General features: G+C 42.4%; 1 long non-coding RNA gene across 1 annotated transcript in view; it reads left to right on the top strand.

The window, feature by feature from the left end:
* LOC119468639 overlaps positions 1-7,619 on the top strand; it is a 23,540-nt gene that overhangs the window by 15,520 nt on the left and 401 nt on the right. The gene's annotated exons all lie outside the window — the stretch shown is intronic.

Genomic DNA, 7,619 nt, shown 5'->3' with positions numbered 1-7,619 from the left:
AAAAAAAAAAAAAAAAAAGAAAAAGAAGAAAAAGAAAAGAAAATGAATTGCAGAACCACAACTAAAACACTTTTCAAATGTTAACTCATTTTATTCTTACCGCAGCCCTGTAAGGTCAGTAGTAGGGGTACCTACTATTATTAGATCCATTTAATAGATGAAAGGACAGGCTCAGATAGGTTAGGTAACTTGCCTAAGGTCGCATATCTGGAAATAACAGATCCAAGATATGAATCTAAGTAGTCTGACATCAAGCAACTGAGCACTAGAAATGTGATTGGTGTGACTAAAGAATTTAATTTCTAATAATAGTTTATTTCAATAAATCTAAAGTTGAAATTTAGTAGCAACTTGAAGCTAATGGCTACCATGTCAGACAGGATGGTTCTAGGCTACTATAGTGCTTCTTCAGACTCCAGAAGGATAACAACTATATCTAATAAACTTTTATGTCATTGCATTGCCCAGCACTGTGCATGGCACATCTACCATTATATTCAAATTCAGCTATGTTAGCAGGCTCTTATGATCCAGGCAAAAAGGGAGCCTACAATACAGTATGGTAGTCACATTCAAGAGGGACAGAGGGGACATATTTGAAAGATTATCATTATCACTATCATCATCATCACCATTATCATAGTAAAATTAATAGATAATTAAGTACTTATGTGCCAGGCAACTGTTTTAAGTTCTTTACATAGATTAATTCTTTTGATTCTTACAACAACTTCATAAAGTAGGCTTAAGTACTATTACCATCATTCCCATTTTGCAGGTAAGGGAAGGAGACATAGAAAGGTGAAGTGACTAGTAAGTTGCAGAGCCAGAATATAAGCCAAGGCAGGCTGGTTTTAGAACCCAGTGTCTTAACAACTACTCTATATCGTGCACTGAGGCAGAGGACAGATGTCCGGGGAGCAATATGAAAGCTTCGGTTTGATTCATGGTAGGGTTGTGGTGCATGTGAGAAGTCCAGAGGAAAGTAGCCAGTAGATGGGTGGCCATGTGGGTTTTCAGCTCAGAGAAGAGTGCAGGATTAGAGATAGAATATTGGAAATGATCAGCATAAAGATGGCAGTTGAAGCCACAGGAGTACATGTGATCCCACAGGGAAAGTGTGCGGTGTTAACACTATGCACCAACATAAAGGAGGGATTCTCTGATAGTGTATTTGAAGTAGAATGAATAAGCTCCTTTTGAAGATGGTAGCAGATCAGAAATAAGTATAGGGAGCAAGAAAGGCAGAGAAAGGGATTGAATTAAACATCTTTCCCCCAAACCTGCTCTTCTCAAGTGGGCTCTACCTCAGTGAATGGCTCCACTGTCAATATAATTAGACAAACCCAGAACCTGGGGATCACCTCTAACTCCTCCATCTCCTTCACCTCTCATATTCAATCTATTGTCAAGGTCCATTGGCTCTTTTCTCAAAATTTATCCTGAACCTAACCTCTTCTGCCCACCTCCACCACCACTACCCTACTCTAAGCTACCACCACACTTCACCTCTATGACTGAAGTAGCCTCCTTCCTGGTCTCCCTGCTTCCATCCTTACCTCTCTACAGTCAATGCTCAACCCAGCATTCAGAGTGATCATGTTAAAAACAGGTTGGCTTATGTCATTCCTATGTTCACAACTAGCCCATGGCTCCTCCAGCACACTCAGGACTTACGATCCTACTAAAGATGCCTCAGCCTCTGTCCTGGGCTCCGGATTAATGTTTGACATCTCCATTTGGATGTCTCACTGGTAAATTAAAGACAGCCAAAACAGAACACTGACACCCCAAAGCTTGTTCATACACAATCTTTCCTACCAAAGAAACATGGCACCACCATCCACCCAGGTAGCAAACCAGAAATCTAAAAGATAGCTTTGCTTCCTCTTTCTCTATTACCCCTAACCATTCAGCCTATCAGCAAGTCCTGCTGCACTCAGAACTACACTCAGAATATATCCCTAACACATCCACCTGTCTCCTCATTTACTTCCCATCAGTCCGGTCCAAGTCCCTATCACCTGTCACCTGGATGACTTGCCCTAGCCTCCTTGTAGGTCTCCCAGCTTCCACCCTTGCCCCCTACAACACATTATTTACAGGAAATCCTGAAGAATCATTGAAAAATATAGATCATGCCAATCCCCTGCATGAAACTCTCCAGTGTCTTTCCGTCACATGAGGACCACAAGCCAAATTCATTGCCATAGCCCACAAGGCGACATAATCTAGTCTCTGCAAATTTCTCCAGCTCCTCCTACTACTTACTCCTTTTCTCACAATTCAGCCACTCTGATCATTTTTCTGCTGTTTGAACAGCTCAAACCCATCACCACCTCCTCTCCTTACTTATCATTTGATTCACTCCTTTCTCAAGCATCAGCTCAGATAGTCACTTGCTCTGAGAGACTCTTTTCCATATCCCAGACTAGGAAATTTCTTCTGTGTGTCACTCTCACAGCATCCTGCCTTTCTCCTTCACAGCACTAAGCCTAGGTTAAATCGTTAATTTAATTAAATTTTCAAGAGACAGGGTCTTGCTCTGTCACCCCCACTGGAGTGCAGCGGCATGATTACAACTCACTGCAGCTTCGACCTCCCAGGCTCAAGTGATCCTCCTACTTCAGCTTCCCCAGTGACTGAGTCTATAGGTATGCACCACTATACTGAGTTGTTTTTCATTTTTTTATGTTTTGAGAGAGAGTCTCACTGTCCTCCAGACTGGAGTGCAGTAGTGCACTCTCAACTCACTGCAACCTCCACCTTCCGGGTTCAAGCAATTCTGCCTCAGCCTCCTGAGTAGCTGGGACTACAGGCATGTGCCACCATGCCCAGCTAAGTCTTGTATTTTCAGTAGGCAGGGTTTTGCCATGTTGGCCAGGCTAGTCTCAAACTCCTGGGCTCAAGCAATTTTCCTACCTTGGCCTCCCAAAGTCCTGGGATTGTATGAGCCACTGCGACCAGCCTGATTGTCAATTTAATTACTGGATTGTAACCCCCATGAGAACAGGGATTGTCTGTGGTAGAATTCTATCCCATATGACTAACACAGTGGGTGCAACATAGTATTAATTCATTTGCTCATTCATTCATTCAAAAATATTTATCAGATACTCACTATTGGCCAGTTACTGTTCTAGGAGCTTGAGGTACAAAACAGACATAAATAACTTGCTTTCATGGAGTTTACATTCTAGTGGGACACACACTGAATAGTAGGTATTATATTTGATATTTATTGGATCTGCGATCTTGAACCTGAGCAGAACTGTATTACTTACTTTATTCATTTCTTCAACAAACATCTATTGAATATTTTCAATGGACCAGGTACTTTATACATCCTTTTATTTAATCTGTAAAACAACCCTATGAGAGAGATATCATTAGTCCCATTTCTAAGAAAGAAAAATTGAGGTCAGAGAGGTTTAGCAACTTGCCTTAGGTTAAGTAGCAAGCAGTCAAGTGCAGTTAGTTTGACCACAAAGCCTGCCAGCTTACTCATCACACTACAACATACTGCTTTTGACAAGTCAGTTCTGGTTCTAAAATGATACAAAGCAACCCCTGTAGGGCCCCTGACCCAGAGGGAGACCTTGAGAAAATGAAGCCATGGAGAAACCTCCCAGCCTAGATCAGGCCCGATATACCAATGTACTCTCCATTCCTTATGGTGATAGAGTGGCCCTCACAATTGGTTTTTCTTTGACAGATGGGGAAAATAGAGACACAGGGCCAGGAAAGAAGTCACAGAAAGGCACATTGGCAGTGAAGAAAGACCCTGGCACCCTTGTATTCAAGATATCATAGAATAAGGCACTGAGAGTTAACTTCAGGAAGGAGGAGGCCAATGGTGGTGGCTACAGAACAAGTACCCGGTTGTCAGTCTTAAACCTGAGTTCTTGGGTAAGGTCCTGCCTCCATGCCTTTATGTGAACCCTGGAGGCGTTTGCTCTTTCAGACCATTCCCTGCCCTCACTTCCAATTCCTCCCTATCCTGAGCCAAATGTTTGAAAGACAGGAGGCAGGGAACATGGTTCTGGGACTCAACCTCTCCCACCATAAAGGCAAATATAAGGAAAATCACTAGTTGTGGTGACACGTGCTTGTAATTGTTGCTACTCAGGAGGTTGAGCAGGAGGATCACCTGAGCCCAGGAGTTCAAGACTCTGTCTCAATTAAAATTAAAAAATAAAAAGATTTCAGGAAATGTCTTCAACACTGAAAGGGAGGCAGGTGCAAGGGCAGGTGAAAAGGCGCATAGCCCTACCAGACTGCCCTTCCCTGAGGTAGGGGAAAGCTCAGTCTGTGTAGTCACCTCTGTGAAGTGATTCCAAATGCCACAGTGTGGGGGAGACAAACAAGGAAAGGGGGTGGGAGGCATTTACAATCTTTGGATATGAGCTGGGCTGAGCCTGACAGTGGGTATGAGACTGTGTGCGAGTTAAATGAAGACAGTTTTGCATGGAGACAGGGCAGACCCAGGAGAGGAGGAGAAGGGGAGGAGCATGAGGCAGCGTGAGTGAAGAGTCTCTGTACCCAGTTTTGTTGCTAGAACACAGTTATGTCTGTGTATTCCTAAGAGATGTGTTCATACCTGAATGGGCGTGCGGAAGGTAGGGTTTATTATATGAAAGGCCCATGCAGGAATATTTGTATGTGAGGTGTGTGTGTGTGTGTGTGTGTGTGTGTGTGTGTGTGTGAAGTGTCAGGGGAGGGAAGGTAGGTTGTAGGTGTCAGTGTCCTTGTAAAGTCAGTCTGGATGTGCATTTCAGTTTTTGTGTGGAATGCAACAAACACAAGATATAGGCAGTGTGTTTTGGGGAGATTTTATATGTAAGATATGTAACAGGAAAATAGGGTTAAGCATGCGGTGCGTGCTGAGGGTTATGGGGGAACACTGGCAGAGTACGTGGCATGCTGCCTGTGTGGAGAAAACAAGAGCTTTGGAATGGTGTAAGTGTACCAGGCATCCTCAGTAACCTCAGCCATGTCTCTGAACCTCAACTTGTCTGCTGAAAAGGGGATAGACCCCACCCACATACAGGGTTGTATGAAAATTCAGTGACTTAATCCATTAGAATTGTCCTCCTCTCAATAGGTGTTCAAAAAATGATTACTACTATGATTCTGGTTGTGAAGTTGCCAACACCTGAGACAGAGCTCACTAAATATTTGCCAAATGAAGAATAAATGACTTGTTCTTTTGGTTTTGCCTGCTTAACACCAAATACTCAATTGATAACTGGGGCTTGAATTAGTTCATTATTTCTTATTTATATTTTGCTTTTTATTCTACCTATAGCTCCAGCGCTCTCTCATTATGTTGAGAGAGCGCTGGAGCTATAGATGCAAAGTCCCTGAAGGGGTTAGTGGGGAGTAGGGAAGGGAAGAGGTGGTTGGAAAGTCAATCAGACAGGCCTGGGCAAAAAGCAGGGGAAGGTGCCAAGAGCTCTCTATGCACTCAAGGAATTGAGTCAAGGAGAAGTAAAGGCCGGTGAGGTCTTCAGTACGCAAGGGAATATAGTGAAGGGTGAAAAACATCTAGGATTCCCATGCCTACCCTGAGCTCCATTATTCCAAGGCAGCTCTTGAGTTTAAGGCCCAGGCCTGCCCAGAACAAGGCAAAATTGACCTCCTAAAGAGCAGAGGAAAGGGAGGGGCAGAGACTGCTTGTACAGGAAATGCTCATTGCTGTGAACTTGAGCACATATAATGCTCTTAGCTCTACAACCTAGTCTCTAGGGCTTGACCCAAGCCAGGGCTCAGCAAGTGGTCATGGAGATCAGAAGCCATATAGTCCCAGGGACATAAGAGTATTAAGGTTAAAGAGTAGATTTCCTGCCCCAACGCGGTGGCTCATGCTTGTAATCCCAGCACTTTGGGAGGCTGAGGTGGGTGGAACACGAGGTCAGGAGATTGAGACCATTGTGGCTAACACAGTGAAACCCCATCTCTACTAAATATACAAAAAATTAGCCAGGCATGGCGGCACGCACCTGTAGTCCCAGCTGCTTAGGAGGCTGGGGCAGGAGAATCGCTTGAACCTGGGAGGCAGAGGTTGCAGTGAGCCAAGATCGCACCACTGCACTCCAGCCTGGGCGACAGAGCGAGACTCCGCCTAAAAACGTAAATAAATAAAAAGAAGACACGTGCACATGTATGTTTATTGCATCACTGTTCACAATAGCAAAGAGTTGGAATGAACCCAAATGCCCATCGATGATAGACTGGTTAAAGAAAATGTGGCACATATACACCATGGAGTACTATGCAGCCATAAAAAAGGATGACTTCATGCCCTTTGCAGGGACATGGATGAATCTGGAAGCCTTCATTCTCAGGAAACAGACGCAAGAACAGAAAATCAAACACTGCATGTTCCCACTCATAAGTGGGAGTTGAGCAATGAAAACACATGGACACAGGGAGGGGAACATCACACACTGGGGCCTGTTGGGAAATGGGAAGTTAGGGGAGGGATAGCATTAGGATAAATATCTAATGTAGACGACGAGGTGATGGATGCAGCAAACCACTGTGGCACATGTATACCTATGTAACAAACCTGCACCTTCTGCACATGTACCCCAGAACTTAAAGTACAATTAAAAAGAAAAAAAAAACAGATTTCCTGACTCCTTATTTGTGTCTATATTGTCTGTCTCCTCTCAGTAGAATGTTCTTCACTACTATTTTCCTGGTACCTAGACCTAGCATGGAGTACGTATTTCATAAATGGTTACAAGAGATTATAGCCATAAGAGTACTATTTATTGCAGCTGTTATTACCATCTTTTTCTTTTTGGTAGTTTTTAAAATTGTGGCAAAATATGTATCACAAAATTTTCCAACTTGACAATTTTCAAGTGTTCAATTCAGTGGCTTTAATTACATTCACAGTGTTGTGCAACCATCACCACTTATCTATTTCTGAAACTTTTTCATCATCTCAAACGGAAACTCTGTAACCATTAAGCAATAACTTCCTACTCCCCACCTTTCTCCTGTCCCTGGTAACCTCTAATCTACTTTTGGTCTCTATGAATTTGTCTATTTTGAATATTTCATATAAGTGTCTTTATACAATGTTTGTCTTTTTGATTTTGGCTTATTTCATTAACAATGTTTTCAAGACTCATCCATATTACAGCCTATATAAGAACTGCATTCCTTTTAACAACTGAGTAATATTCCATTTATGTATATACCATATTTTATTTATCCATTGATCTGTGAATGGACATATGTATTGTTTCCACATTTTGGCTATTGTAAATAATGCTGCAATGAACACTGGCATGCAAGTATCTGTTTGAATACCCGTTTTAAATTCTCTTGGGTATATACCTAGGAGTGGAATTGATGAGTCATATGGTAATACTATGTTTAGCTTTTTGAGGAACTGCCAAACTGCTTCCCATAGCATCTGCACCATTTTACATTCTCACCAATAATGTATGAAAGTTAGAATTTCCCCACAACTTTTCAACATTTACTTTCTATTCTTTTTGAAAGCTTTTAATACGTTTTGAATTTTATTTTTAACTGTAGCAAAATACACGTAATATGCCACTGCATTCCAGGCTGGGTAACAGAGTGAGACTCCTCAAAAA

This window comes from Cebus imitator, unplaced genomic scaffold (assembly GCF_001604975.1).
Source record: "Cebus imitator isolate Cc_AM_T3 unplaced genomic scaffold, Cebus_imitator-1.0 Scaffold463, whole genome shotgun sequence".
NCBI classification, from domain to species: domain Eukaryota; kingdom Metazoa; phylum Chordata; class Mammalia; order Primates; family Cebidae; genus Cebus; species Cebus imitator.
This window is presented reverse-complemented; position numbering and strand designations above follow the sequence as displayed.